The 16,077-nt window shown below is 49.9% G+C and overlaps 1 long non-coding RNA gene across 1 annotated transcript in view; it reads right to left on the bottom strand.

Moving 5' to 3' along the window:
• Positions 1 to 11,003: 11,003 nt before the first annotated feature.
• Positions 11,004 to 16,077, bottom strand: part of LOC130106586 (uncharacterized) — an 8,887-nt gene continuing 3,813 nt past the window's right edge. The window contains exons 2-3 of the long non-coding RNA XR_008809744.1: positions 13,929 to 14,000; positions 11,004 to 11,327 (exon numbers count right to left, since the gene is read on the bottom strand). This is a non-coding gene — a long non-coding RNA (uncharacterized LOC130106586). The remainder of the gene's footprint in view (positions 11,328 to 13,928; positions 14,001 to 16,077) is intronic.

Genomic DNA, 16,077 nt, shown 5'->3' with positions numbered 1-16,077 from the left:
CCCACGCGGACGCGGGGACAGCATGGAGGATGACCTGGGACGACCCCCAGGGTTGGACTACCCCAGGACTCGAACTAGGGATCGACCGGTTATTGGTATGGCCGATTATCGGCTTAGATATTCATCTAGGTGTGTGTGTGTGTGTGTGTGTGTGTGTATGTGTGTGTGTGTGTGTGTGTCAGCCCTGTGTGATGGCCTGGCGGCCTGTCCAGGGGTGTCTCCCCACCTGCCGTCCAATGACAGCTGGGATAGGCTCCAGCATCCCCGTGACCCTGAGAGCAGGATAAGCGGTTTGGATGATGGATGATATGTTGTTCAGCATTACCAACTTGGAGGACATTGTCGGTCAGTCTTCTATCTCCGAAATATGCACATTGCCGCTGGATTATTTTGCTGACGTCACAACCAAAATGCACAACTTTCAAAAATTGCGACCTGCACGCAAACTCTTTTCTGTGTGCTCAGCGTCACGTGCAAGTGGAGTGAAACCCTGGGAGGAAAATGAACCACTGAGACCACCAGATGATGGCAAATCCAACAACACCGAAGAAATCAGGGATAACAACTTTGAATATACAACCAACAATTACATTTATCCTGCACAGCTTTCCAGACTGAGGGCGTCTCTGTGTGTGCCAACACGTGCAGAGACACCGTGGAGAACCTGTCCGTCAAACCTTCTGTCTGCCCAGTCTGATTAAATCAACAGTCAGTGTACGTGAAGCCTGATCCGACAGCCACACGATGGGCTGGCTCACTTCCTATCTGAAGTGTGTGATGTCAGTGAGCTGTCACAGTGCAGTGTCAGAATAGTCCAGCAGTGGAAACAGCCCATGGGACAGACAGACAGACAGACAGACTGACTGACTGACTGACTGACTGACAGACAGATTGACAGAGAGACAGACAGACAGACAGACAGACAGACTGACTGACTGACTGACTGACTGACAGAGAGACAGACAGACAGACATACAGACAGACAGACTGACTGACTGACTGACTGACAGACTGACAGAGAGACAGACAGACAGACAGACAGACAGACAGACAGACAGACAGACAGACAGACAGACAGATAGACAGACAGACTGACTGACAGACAGACAGACAGACAGACAGACAGACAGACAGACAGACAGACAGACAGAGACAGACAGACAGACAGACAGACTGACGGAGAGACAGACCGATACTAGAGGAAATATAGAGGACGCTGAGACAATAGGAAAGTGAAGAGAGAACATGGGTCACATGGAGAAAACATCGAGAGAGAGAGAGAGAGAGAGAGAGAGAGAGAGAGAGAGAGAGAGAGAGAGAGAGAGAGAGAGAGAGAGAGAGAGAGAGAGAGAGAGAGAGAGAGAGAGAGAGAGAGAGAGTGTGTCAGTGTGTATGGCTTCTACAGACAGGTGGTGTCTGGAGAATGATGATGGTGGGGAGGGGAGGGATGGAGGGATGGCGAGAGGAAAGGTCACGATGGCAGAGTGATGAGTCATCCATTCGACAACAGCATCTCTCTTTTTACAATCTCTCGCCCTCTTTGCCATCTGTCTGCGTCTCTGGACAACCACAAACTGTGATGACCGGCAGAGGATCGGCGCCATGGCAACAAGGCGGAGAAAACAGGGAGTATCTCACGACATCCGAGTGTGAACGCCAGGGCTGTTTTATGTGTTTGTGTGTGTTGTGTGCGTGTCTATGTGTGTGCATGTGTATTTGCGTGCAAGTGCATGTCTGCGGGTTTCCCTTGTATGTACGGCGCATGCACTCTGTGAAGAGGGCGTTCCCTCTCCGGCTGGTCTGTGGCCAAAAACAAGAACCGATCAGCCAATCGGCGTGCAGAGAGAATCTCGTCTCTCTGGAAGCGTCATCGCCCTTAGGAACGAGCCGCGTTTGGGGCTCCGCCATTATGCTACGTTTACGCGACAACGGTCTTTGCTAACAACGGGAAAGTTTTTCCTTTTTGCGTCTTAAAAAAGTTCCGCGTTCAGACGACATCGTTTTGAATACGATCCGCAGTACATAGATCCGTAAAAAAAAAAAAAAAAAAAAACGACGGAAAACGCTGCAGTATGCGTGCCAGGCCAGTAGTGGGCGGTAGAACTTTGTAGCAGAGAGCTGTTCCGGGGTGGACCCCGATAACACAATGCGCCTGCGCACAAACGCTTTCTGCCCAGAGGGCGAGCGAATGAAGGATGGCGAGAGCGCGCTCGAAAACAGATAATAGTGTCTCCGCTGACCACAGTCATGGTGCTGCAGCACATCCACACTTGCTGGAGGAGCTTGAATAAACTTAGCAGAGATATCAGCACGAACACAGCTCGCTAATCCGCCATTGTTCACGTTGTCTTCTTACTCGCGCATGGCTATTTGACTGACAACGTTATTTCTAGTGTAACCGGTTATTTTCTTGCCCAGTGCGGGATTCGATACGGGGTGTACTGCACCACAAGGCGACGTCACTAACCGCTCGGCTAAAGGGTCAGACCCGCTAGTTAGGGGCTAACGTGTCTTATTAGTAGTTTACAGTCGTCACCCTCTCCCGGAAGCGCGCCCTCGCGCTTTGTTCTTCCCACGCTCCGAAGAGACTTCTGAGGATCTGCACACTTCCGGATCCCGCCGCTGCCACCAATGTAACCGGTTATTTTCTTGCCCGGTGCGGGATTCTTCACGGGGTGTACTGCACCACAAGGCGGACATCACTAACCGCTCGGCTAAAGGGTCAGACCCGTTAGCTAGGGGCTAACGTGTCTTATTAGTAGTTTACACTAGTTTTTCCCCTTTGAACCCAGCCACTGAGGATGCACAAGCCAGTGCATCCTTAGTGCCGGTCCCAAGCCCGGACAAATGGGGAGGGTTGCGTCAGGAAGGGCATCCGGCGTAAAATCTTTGCCAAATGAAATATGCGGATCATAAATAATTTAAGAAATGGAAACGGATGATCCGCTGTGGCGACCCCTAACGGGAGCAGCCGAAAGTAGTAGTAGACACTAGTTTTTCCCCTTATCCCACCCGATTAACCCAGTGGCATATGGCCGGAACGGTTGTCGCATAACTCCCCTGGCTCACGTTTCCACGGGAAGGAGATAGTCGTAACACCAGCTTCCTCCAAACTCGTGTCGGCTGCTCTTGCTATTTTACACGCTGAAGCCTCCTCGCATGGATTGCGTCACCTTCAGAGCCCTAGAAAGGGAGAGTTGCGTCAACGAGGGGTCAGAACGCGAGAGGGTCACGTGGTTCATGTAGCCGCCGAATAGTTCCAAACAAAGCTTGGCGGGCCCGCTTAGCCGCGATTTCTGGTAACCACTAACCAATATTTTCAGATTTTTACATTTATATACAGATATAAATATAGTCCAACGTGATACATATCCTATGCGCATGTGTAGGAACATTAAAAGTAATATTTTGTTTGAAATTGACGAGCCATCACGCTTTAAATTGCATCGTTAATTTGATTCAAACGTGTTTGTAAAATGGTCATTAAAATGTCAACTGTAGCTTCTTACCTGTCAATTAACCTTTAATTAATGCGAGAAACACACCTCCGCCATAGAAATCCTGTTGCCCCGGGTCGCACTGTTTGGAACTATCCGAGGCTCCCCATGATCCGCCATTGCTGTTAAATAATTGGCCCATTGACGTCTACGGAGTTGACGCAGCTCTCTCTTTCTAGGGCTCTGATTACCTTCAGGCCGCGGAGGAGACGTAGGGAGGACGCTTCCGGTCGCTTGGCTGCAGGCGCCCGGATGCGCCAAGAGGGGTCGCTGGAGAACGACGAGTCCCCGCACACAACACCGATCTACACCCGCTATCCCTCGGGTAAGGGTGGCCTAATGAAGGCCTTACCCCGTGGCCTGAAAACGTAATACGCATGTGCGAAGGGGAGCCGTGACGTCACCGTTTCCACAAGATTCGAGAGTCAAGATTCTTTATCCGTTACGTCTCATTAACAAAGTACAAGAGAGTAAAGTTGTTGAGTTTCGGCTCCTCAACGCTGCAGCAACAGTCGTAAGTGAACAACAACAAAACAGCAGCAACAATATTAGTGTGTGTGATGATGTAAGGTGCTCTGTGTGTGTGTGTAGGCTCAGCCCCAATAAATCTGCACACGATCCGGAACCGGTTTTGCTAGTTTACACGGTGGTTGCGTTTTTTCCACTCTGGAACCCGGTTTCAGGCCCCCAAAACGCCGCTGTGGTGTGAAGGGACGGCCGAAACGCAGTGTAACCGGTTATTTTCTTGCCCGGTGCGGGATTCGATACGGAGTTTACTGCACCACAAGGCGACGTCACTAACCGCTCGGCTAAAGGCTCAGACCCGTTAGCTAGGGGCTAACGTGTCTTATTAGTAGTTTACAGCAGCAATACTTTGCTGTTTTATGCTGTAAAGGTTGCCGTGGCTGCAGCGGCTGGACTGGTGAGTAAAACATAAAGTGGCTAGCGGGAGAACAACCCAGAAACAAGCTAAAACAAGCAGCTGCCCTGTGTGTGGTCAGCAGAGCCCAGTGCGCATGTCTGTAAGAGCATGTGCGTGTTTATGCGCTCACAAATGCACGTCAGCGTACACTGATGACCCAAAACATGATGACCACGTGTCTGATATGCTGTTGGTCCTTCAAAACAGCGCCGGCCCGTCCAGGCATGGACCCCACAAGACCCCTGAAGGTGTCCTGTGGTATCTGGCACCAAAACATTAGCAGCAGATCCTTCAAGTCCTGTAAGTTGTGAGGTGGGGCCTCCATGGATCGGACTTGTCAGTCCAGCACATTCCATTGACGCTCAGTGGGATTGCGATCTGGAGAATTTGGAGGCCAGGGCAACGCCTCGAACTCTTCATCATGTTCCCTCAAACCGTTCCTGAACAGTGTGGCGGGGTGCATTATCCTGCTGAAAGAGGCCCCTGCCACCAGGGAACACCGCCGCCATGAAGGGGTGTACCTGGTCTACAATGATGTTTAGATACGTGGCACATGTCAAACTGACGTCCACATGAATGGCCGGACCCAAGGCTTCCCAGCAGAACTTTGCCCAGAACATCACATTGCCTCCACCGGCTTGCCTTCTTCCCAGAGTGCATCCTGGTGCCATCAATTCCCCAGGTAAACAGTGCACACGCACACGGCCATCCATGTGATCTAAATCTTGTATTACTCATCGGACCAGGAGACCTTCTTCCACTGCTCCAAGGTCCAGTTCTGATGGTCACGTGCTCATTGTAGGCACTTTTGACGGAGGGCAGAGGTCATCATGGGCACTCTGACTGGTCTGCAGCCCCATACACAGCAGGGTGTGGTGCACTGTGTGTTGTGACCCATTCCTCCTGTAACCATCATTAACATTTTCTTATTTGTGCCACCGTAGACCTTCTGTCAGTTCGGACCAGACGGGATAACCTTCATTGTCCCCATGCATCAACACCCTGTTGCTTGTCTGTGGTTTGTCCCTCCTCGGACCACTGTCGGTAGATACTCATCACTGCTGACCACCCAGACAGCATCCGGATGTGGGCCACTTCAGGCAATGATGCGGCACTGACGGCCTTCTTCTGGCCCTGACAAAATGGATGTGAGCCTGAAGTGGCCCACTTGTATAACAGCAAATATGGCCCAAATATGCCAAATCACATGTGGGCCTTTTTCGGCAAAGATGCAGTGCTCTCGGCAACATGTCATCTGGATGTGACCCTGAAGTGGCCCGTGTGGTAAATGATGAATATGGCCCAAATATCACAAAACAAATATGGGCCACCTTTGGCAAATATGTGGCACATGCAGCATTGTTATGGCTCGGTTCTGGCCCAGATCTGGCGCACAGGAGCGGACCGCCCAAGTGCCATCATTCCATGCAGTCCAGGCCACAGCAATTTCGCTATCTGGTCAGGAGCACCCCACAAGCCTGGCCGTTTCACGTCAAGTCAATTTTATTTGTATAGCCCAGTATCACAAATGACAAACTTGCCTCAAGGGGCTTCACAGCAACACAACATCCTGTCCTTAGACCCTCGCACCGGATGAGGAAAAGAGTTTCAGAGAGGTTCTGACCCAGTCGTCTGGCCATAACTATTTGGCCCTTGTCAAAGTGGTTCAGGTCTTTACTCCTGCATCCACCAGGGTGACTTGGAGAACTTGACTGTTCACTTACCATCTACTCGACCCAGGCCTTGCCGTGTGCCCTTGTTTGGAGATGATCGACGTTATTCGGTTCCCCTGTGAGGGGTCATAATGTTTTGACTCATGAGTGGATGTGAACATTGTTCTTTTTATTTCAGCCTATAACTGGGTTTGTCCTGTCCAATAGCTCACAGCACTCTGGGTTCGCTTCAGAGACACGTGCACTTGCACATGCGCGGAGAGCCATAAATCCGTTGTGCAGTAAAGCTCCTCTCATAAAGAGACCGTTTATTAGAATTCCTTCGCCCGTAATCCCACCGAAAAAGCTGAAAGCATAAATCTACATTTTAACAGCGGACATCTCCGGAGATACCAGAGCATCTTGACTCTTTGTGGGGTCAAACCCCTTTTACTCCGTTTAATTTATCCCTCATAGTCAACCGATTTATTTCCCCCCCCGTCAACACGTCCCCCTGTAAAACGTGTCATTTCATTGTGTGTGTGTGTGTGTGTGCACGTGCATATGATGTGACGTCAGCAGATGGACCTATAGTGCCACTGCTTTAAGCATTGGGAAAAGCCAAGCCTGAAAACGGACGGCGGCTTTTGACGTCAGCCCTCGTTCGGTGACGTTCCTCAGAAGGGCGTCAGTATTCACCGTACAGTCAGGTTTAAACAGCTAATTACCATTTATCCCGGGGACTCAAGAGGTTGGTGTTTGGTACAATGTGATGTGTGAATTTATCCCATACAGGGTTTGCAGGAAGCAAACTATATATATATATATATATATATATATATATATACACATACACACATATATATATATACACATACATACATACATACATTCACACACACACATATATACATACACACACACATATATACACACATACATACATACACACACATATATATACATACACACACATATATATATACATAAATACATACACACACATATATATATATACATACACACACACACACACACACACATATATATATATACACATATATACATACATACACACACATATATATATGTATATATATATATACACACATACACACACACATATATATATACACACACACACATATATATATACATACATACATAGACACACATATATATAGACACATACATAGACACACATATATATATACATACACACACACACACACACATATATATATATATATATAGTTTTATTGATATATTACTCAGTAATTACCACTCATCATAGTTCAGTTACATTTATTTTACTCATATATGTGTTTATGTGTGTTTGCATAACGACTGGCCTGTAATGTAAAGCGTTGCCCATCTCCTCCATACAGCGACCTGCGAGAGGCAGCTCTGTTGCCATAACGCTCTCCTCCCGCCACTCCCCTCCCCTGTTGCTATGGAGATATCCTGTCGGAGCGCCGCGGCTGGTGGTGCGCTTTGATGACATCACAGGTATCTAAGCGATGTGGCGAGGATTATGGGATGCTTCTCACCAGTGCACCGGGGAAATAAAAACACACCCAGAGGGAGACGGAGGCCGGTTGCATGTTTGCAGGAGAAGCAGGTTGGAGTTGGTATTTATGGGTTACTCCTGTCTCGGGGTGTCTTAGTTGAGACTGGGGTTGGATTTAGTACACTTGGGGGGGTGATTTGCTTGAGTTATTAGCTGCAACGAGGGGTCAGTGTGTCTACGAAGTATTACCGGCTCAAGCACAGCGAAGCAGTGGGATGGCAGTGAACTTCAGTTAGAACGCTCATATTTATATCCTTGGCAGAGAGATGAGACGAGGTTTCCCAATGAATCCAGACAAAATCCAGCACTATTTTAGGCCCAGACGTGGAGCCAAAGGCAGCGTGGTCAGTGAGGAACAAGGCAGAAATGTGACGATGTGATTCATATCCCAAAGCAGAGGTTGGAACATGTCCACTGTGTCGACAGCTGTGTTGATGCTCCATGCTGAACACGTCCAGGATCGACTACCACTGCTGCTTCCGGCTGCTCCCGTTAGGGGGCGCCACAGCGGATCATCCGTTTCCACCTCTTCCTGTCCCCTGCGTCTTCCTCTGTCACACCAGCTACCTGCATGTCCTCCCTCACCACATCCATAAACCTCCTCTTTGGCCTTCCTCTTCTCCTCTTCCCTGGCAGCTCCATATTCAGCATCCTTCTCCCAGTATACCCAGCATCTCTCCTCCACACATGTCCAAGCCGTCTCCATCTTGTCTCTCTTGCTTTGTCTCCAAACCGTCCAACCTGAGCTGTCCCTCTAATATACTCCTTCCTAATCCTGTCCTTCTTCATCACTCCCAGTGAAAATCTTATCATCTTCATCTCTGCCACCTCCTGCTCCTCCTCCTGTCTCTTCATCAGCGCAACTGTCTCCAAACCATACAACATAACTGGTCTCACCACCATCTTGTAAACCTTCCCTTTAACTCTTGCTGGTACCCTTCTGTCACACATCACTCCTGACACTCTTCTCCACCCACTCCACCCTGCCTGCACCCTCTTCTTCACCTCTCTCCTGCACTCCCCGTTACTTTGGACAGCTGACCCCAAGTATTTAAACTCATCCGCCTTCGGCACCTCCACTCCTTGCACCCTCACCATTCCTCTGTCCTCCCTCCCAGCTCCCTCTGTCCTCCTCCGGACACATCCAGGATGTCTGAGTGAAACACGGGCGGCAGCCGGTTGCCATGCCGACTCACTGCTGTGTATTCTGTAGGCCCAGAGTACGCGAGCCTCATTTACCAAGTTGAAAAATGGAAATCCCGGAACTGAAACAATACAGCTACCCACACTTCTTCTTCTTTTTTCTTTTTAAGATGCCATTGCATTGTGAAAGCAAGCGATACTAGGAGTCATCCATGTGGAATCTCTCAGTTCCTACTTCATTCCGTCTTTCCATCCATCCATCATCCAAACCGCCTATCCTGCTGTCAGGGTGGCGGGGATGCTGGAGCCTATCCCAGCAGCCACTGGGCGGCAGGCGGGGAGACACACTGGACAGGACGCCAGGCCATCACACAGGGCTGACACACACACACACACACACACACACACACACACACACACACACACACACACACACACACACACCTAGAGGAATATCTAAGCTGATAATCAGCTATACCGATAATCGGTCGATCCCTAGTTCGAGTCCCGGGGTAGTCCAACCTTAGGGGTCGTCCCGGGTCGTCCTCCGTGTGGAGTCTGGATGTTCTCCCCGTTTCTGTGTGGGTTTCCTCCCACAGTCCAAAGACATGTAGGTCAGGTGAATCAGCCGTACTAGATTGCCCCTCTCATTCCTCCCATTCAAATAAGAACACCACCGGCACAACTCTGCTCCACCCACATGACGATGTACTACAGCGGAGTGACCAGTAGAAGATCACACACACACACACACACACACACACACACACACACACACACCTAGAGGAATATCTAAGCTGATAATCAGCTATACCGATAATCGGTCGATCCCTAGTTCGAGTCCCAGGGTAGTCCAACCTTAGGGGTCGTCCCGGGTCGTCCTCCGTGTGGAGTCAGGGTGTTCTCCCTGTGTCTGTGTGGGTTTCCTCCGGGGGCTCCGGTTTCCTCCCACCGTCCAAAGACATGTAGGTCAGGTGAATCAGTCGTACTAGATTGCCCCTCTCATTCCTCCCATTCAAATAAGAACACCACCGGCACAACTCTGCTCCACCCACATGACGATGTACTACAGCGGAGTGACCAGTAGAAGATCACACACACACACACACACACACACACACACACACACACACACACACACACACACACACACACACGTTTCTTTATATGAATACAATCTCGTGGGGGAAGGAATTTTCTGAATCCTAATCCCATTCCCTAACCCCAACCATTTTACCCTACCCTTAACCCTAAAATGACCAACCCCCCCCACCCCAATTTTAACCCAACCTTACCCTAGCCCTAAACCTGACCCCTAGCCCAGATATAGTATAACCCCTAACCTCATGGGGACCAAAACAATAGGCCCCACAATAGGCAGGTGGCCTAGATTTTCACTATGCTTCTGAGGACATTAGATTCTCACGAGTGTCGATAAACACACACACACACAGACACACAAGAGCTTATTGGCACCCCCCCCCCCTTAGTCACGGCAGAGTTGAAATACCCATCATCGTAAGGGACCGCTGGAGGTTGGAGAGCGGCGTCTGGTCTGTGGAAGAGAAAGGGGCTGCTGGAATAAAAGCCACACGGCGTACCTGGTACTCTGTTTATATGGGTCATGTTTAAGACGGCACAGCGCAACAGTACATGACAGACACTGGCACACACAGTCTTCCCCCGGCACACTCGGCGCCGGCCCACAAATACACCCATGAAAGCCCTCGACAGGCGTGTGTGTGTGTGTGTGTGTGTGTGAGCAGGCCCGTGTGTTGTTCTAGCATGTGTTGGTCAGGGGAATAGCAGCAACCAGCACACACACACACACACACAAACACGAGTGTGTGTTTCACACATTAGCAAATACAGAGCACACCGAGCTTACAAAGGCATATGGCTAACAGTCCTGGATGTGTGTGTCACCGCCTCAGTTACTTTTCGGCACTTTCGACTTTCGACAAAAAGCACCAGATCGTCGTCACTGAATGTGTGTAGGAAGAGACCCCTTTGGATTTCAGGACAGAAGTGCCCCCCCCCTCCCCCCCCAGAAAAAAACAGCTCACTGTTTCCAGGAATCCCCCCCCCCTTCTTTTTTTTTTAACTGAGTGTTTTCCAAGAACACAGCGTTGAGTAATGTCCGAGTCTATTCCAGTTCCACGCCGAGTGGAGGAAGACCGTCTGAATTATATCCTGCTGATCCTGTGATGCTTCCCGTTGCAGCTGATGGTGTGTTCGTTCCAGAACAGAGACAGTCATAAAGCTGCAGCTGCAGGACAAACTGTATGTGGATCATATTCTCTCTCTCTCTTCTTCCTCGAGGTTGTGTTTTCTTGGAGGGCCGGTCGACATGGCGGCTCCCTGGAGGCGAGGAACCGCGAGCAGGCCGAGGCCTCGCTTACTGGGAGATACGGCGGACGGGGGAACACAGCTGGGCAGGAAGTGTGGGGAGAAACCCGAGTAATCCAGATCGAGTCACGTCACAGTAGAGTCACCTCTGCTTTTTAAATCCCATGGCTTGGACGGATGAGAGTATCGGACCCCTAGAGGAGGACCACAGTAAGTGCAGGTTAATAGGTGCCCCACATAACAAAGCAGTACACGAAAATCTTGGCAAGTAACACTTAAAGCTGCAGTACTGAAACATTCCAGTGCAAATCCTTCCGCCCCGCCCTCCCTCTCTCTCTCCCGCTCTGCCGCCTCGTATCACTCCGCTAAGCCCCTCCCACCAAACGACTTCCGCATCGCTCTTCAGCCCCTTACAGGAAACGTCGAAGCGAGACTCATGACACTTGTACCGTGGTTAATAATCTGTCCATGTAATAAATATTATTTTCAGTGACTCTCTTAGTTACGCTAATACTGTTCATGTGAAGCAGCCATTTCGAGTTGGTCTTGTTGATTCTCAGCCAATAGGAACGCCCCCTCTCTGAACTGACACGTGATTGGCTAAAATCTTCTGTCCCGGACTAGATTTTGTAAAACCTGAATACAGAGCCAAGAGGAGGTGCAGAAGTCTGGTGTTGTCTCAGACCGCCTGAATGACAATATGCTGAAAGGTCATTATGGAGCTTTTGCCCAACGATGCCATAAAAAACTCACCTACCCCAGCTTTAATATTAAAGCTACAATCCTAAAGATTTACCTACAAACAAACGTCCCTTTGATACGTTATATCTGTCAGTTGTCAGACAAATACAAATAAATATGAACGCTGTTGTGGTTGCTTTGAACGGTTGAGGTTGAGGAGGGCCTCTCTTGGAAAAACCGACAGGCTGCGTTGTGTCTGACATCCTCAACATGGCAGCCAACCGAGGAAGAGGGCAGATGGCGTCGAGTTTGGGGATAAAGCATCGCTGTTGTGGCTAACAAACAGATATGAGAGAGTAATCTGGTAAAAGAGCATTAGCAACAGCGTGGCCGGATGAAATCCATTTTATTGTTTCCCAAATTCCCTTTTATTTATCCCCATTTGGGGTTTTCTCAGTTTTCCCCTTATTCGTTTTTTGTCTTCCAATTTTTACTGAGCTCCGTGGACTTGGGGCACTCAGTTCTGCCCAGAGCCCAAACCCAACACGGCATTTAGCTGTTGCGCTGCATGCAACTGGAACAAACTGCCCGGAGATCTCAGATGTGCCCCAGATACACGAGCAGTTTTTAAATCCAGGTTAAAAAACATTTCTTTTACTTGTGCCTATGATTGAGCATTAAAACTTGCACCCCATTTCAGCTGCACTTCAATTCTGGAAGTAGATCTCTACCCACTCCTGGCAGGCAAGTGACTATTTATTCTTTTCTTTTTTTGTACTATTTTCTTTTTATAGTACCTGTCTTTTAATTATACTACTCTTTTTAATTACTAATTCAAAGTACATTTTATGTACTTTGTACTCTTTTAATTATATTTTATATATGATTGTTCCTATTGGTTATTTACTCTCTTTTAATTATATTTCATATGGTGGTTCCTTTTCTGTTTTCATTTGTGTAAAGCACACTGATTTGCCCTGTGTACGAAATGTGCTGTATAAATAAACTTGCTTGCTATGGAAAAATTTGCCCATTTAGCCACAACAGTAAAAAAACAACAGCAAAATGGCCATTTGTCCTCATCTTTTTTCCCACGTTCTTGTATTCATTTCGACATTGTTTTCTCTACCCCATAAAACAAACCCACACGTCCACACAAATGACTTCAAATTCCTGACATGTTCACATGTTGTGTGATGAGCTCCCCCAAATCTCCAGATTCTGCACACTTCCTTGTTCATATGCCAGATAGCGTCCGGATGTGGGCCACTTCAGGCAACGATGCGGCACCGACGGCCTTCTTCTGGCCCTGACAAAATGGATGAGAGCCTGAAGTGGCCCGCATGTATAATATCAAATATGGCCCAAATATGCCAAATCAAATGTGGGCCTTCTGTGGCAAAGATGCGGTGCTCTCGGCAACATGTGATCTGGATGTGACCCTGAAGTGGCCCGTGTGGTAAATGGTGAATACGGCCCAAATATCACAGAACAAATATGGGCCACCTTTGGCAAACATGTGGCATTGCTGTGGCTCGGTTCTGGTCCAGATCTGGCAAACAGGAGCGGACCGCCCAAGTGCCATCATTACACACGGTATGTGGGCCGGATGAAGTGTCGGGTGTGGGACGGGTCCAGGCCACAGCAGTTTCGCTATCTGGTCAGGAGCGCCCCACAAGCCTTGCCGCACAACACAACATCCTGCCCTTAGACCCTCGCATCGGATAAGGAAAAGAGTTTCAGAGAGGCTCTGACCCAGTCGTCTGCCATCATTCCATGCAGTATGTGGGCCAGTTGAAAGTGTCGGGTGGGGGACGGGTCCGGGCCACAGCAATTCTTTCTGAGTTTGGTAATATGTGTGGAAGCCATAGGGCTCTACAACAGATGTCAACGGCTGACGCTCAGTTTCAGCCATGTTTTGCCTGTGAGACGGTAGGGAAGCCACCCACACGACAGCGGCGGAGGCTAATTTCTAGCGGATCTCTAGGATCTCTAGGATCTGGACGGCTCGAGCGTCACTGACCTTCCCTACACTGCAGCGCATCTGTCAGGTAAACTAGCGCAGCGCTCTTCAGCACTGTAACTTTAACTCTGAATATGACATATTTACCTACATGTGAGGCAGTCTGTTTGCCTGTCCCCGGGGCCTCTGGGAAATCTGAGCTAATCAATTTACCAGCATACACCTGAGAGAGAGAGAGAAAGAGAGAGAGAGAGAGAGAGAGAGAGAGAGAGAGAGAGAGAGAGAGAGAGATTGTTGGAAGCCATATAGCATCAGCAGCCCTGTCACAAAGCTCATTAGCCGAAGTCAGGATGCCAGGCTGCTCCTCCTCTCCTCCCTGCTGTGCTGCTACCGTTCATGTGTGAGGAAAAACTGAGAACACAGCCAGCTCAGCGGAGGAGAAAAGAGAGGGCGGGAGGAGAGCAAATGACTAGAATGAAGAACCTTTCAGAGAGTGATACAAACCTATTCTCATATTACACAAAAGCATCTTGAAGGGCGATGAGATGTGTGAATATTTCAGGCTCCACACCTGAACTGTGGCCGCGGTCAGGGAGAAGTTCGGGATGAGGCGTCGCCCCAAAGGGAGAGCAAACCCACGCTGTGGGGGGAGCGCCTCATATTAAGAGCCCGGAATCAAAGTGTGGGTCCTGTGTGTCCATTAGTGACGCAGTAGTTTTTCTGAGTGTCTGCTGTAATGCCACTAGGAGGCTCCAGGCGGTCTGTTGGAGTGTGTTCCCGTTTTTTTTCTTTTCTTTTGATTTCCCCCCCTTTTTCTCCCCAATTGTATCCTGCCAATTACCCCACTCTCCCGAGCCGTCCCGGTCGCTGCTCCACCCCCTCTGCTGATCCGGGGAGGGCTGCAGACTACCACATGCCTCCTCCCATACGTGAGGAGTCGCCAGCCGCTTCTTTTCACCTGACGGTGAGGAGTTTCACCAGTGGGATGTAGAACGTGGGAGGATCACGCTATTCCCCCCAGTTCCCCCCTCAACAGGCGCCCCGACCGACCAGAGGAGGCGCTATTGCAGCGACAGGGACACATACCCACATCCGGTTTCCCACCCGCAGACACGGCCAATTGTGTCAGTAGGGACGCCCGACCAAGCCGGAGGTAACACGGGGATTCGAACCTCCGATCCCCGTGTTGGTAGGCAACGGAATAGACCGCTACGCTACCCGGACGCCGCCTGTGGTGTATCTGATATCGCTGTACTGGCTTTCTTCCCACGACATTGCTCCAGCACCATCACTGGAAGTGACCAATCGCGCTGTTGTGACGTCATGCTTCTGCGACTCCGGGGAAAGGAACGGTTGTGGGATTAGCTACCGGTTAAGGTCGGGGTTAGGTTAAGGTTATTTAGCTTAGATGTGGTATTTTTCAGGTCTTTCCCCCAATACCGCAGAGTGGGAAGGCAGCCAGTATGAATCAGACTACCAGTGTCCTGGACGCCGCCCCAGCGCTCCCGGTCTTACTGGCCGTGTGCCGAGCCCAGGTGACGTCAGAGCGTTTACACAAGACATCCGGGGCATTTCTCTGACACCTTCACAGGGTGTACATGGAATCCTCCATGACGAGGACATCCCGATTAGAAACAGCCTATCTGCATCCGGGTAGCGTAGCGCTGCCTACCAACACGGGGATCGCCGGTTCGAATCCCCGTGTTACCTCCGGCTTGGTCGGGCGTCCCTACAGACGCAACTGGCCGTGGGAAGCCGGATGTGGGTATGTGTCCTGGTCGCTGCACTAGCGCCTCCTCTGGTCGGTTGGGGCGTCTGTTCGGGGGGAATAGCGTGATCCTCCCACGCGCTAGGTCCCCCTGGTGAAACTCCTCACTGTCAGGTGAAAAGAAGCGGCTGGCGAGTCCTCATGTGGTAGTGCGCAGCCCTCCCCGGATCGGAAATATCTTTGTTGTCTCTGGGAACATGTCGTTCTAGCTTTGACTTCCGGTTTACTTTGACCTTTTACAAAATACAGCCAAAGCACGTGAGAGAGGTCAGGACAAATAACGGCAGGAGATGAGATGACACCTTTACGTGTCATCATCTGCCTTTTTGTCTACTTGCTGGGGTCACCCTGTCCACCACAGCTGCCTCAACACTGGCCGGCCTTAAACTCCCACTTCCTGTGTGACACGCCTCACTTCCTGCTCAGTGCACTTCTTTTCTGGTTTTAGGAGCTTGGCGCGGCTCGGTAAAGGAGGAGGCTCTTTAGCTGCTGAGTGACAAGCGGCTTCGCGGAGACAGTGATTGTCACAGGT

This window comes from Lampris incognitus, chromosome 2 (genome assembly GCF_029633865.1).
Source record: "Lampris incognitus isolate fLamInc1 chromosome 2, fLamInc1.hap2, whole genome shotgun sequence".
In the NCBI taxonomy this organism is placed as follows: Eukaryota; Metazoa; Chordata; class Actinopteri; order Lampriformes; family Lampridae; genus Lampris; species Lampris incognitus.
Note: the sequence above shows the minus strand (reverse complement) of the source record. Positions and strands in the feature narration are given on the sequence as shown.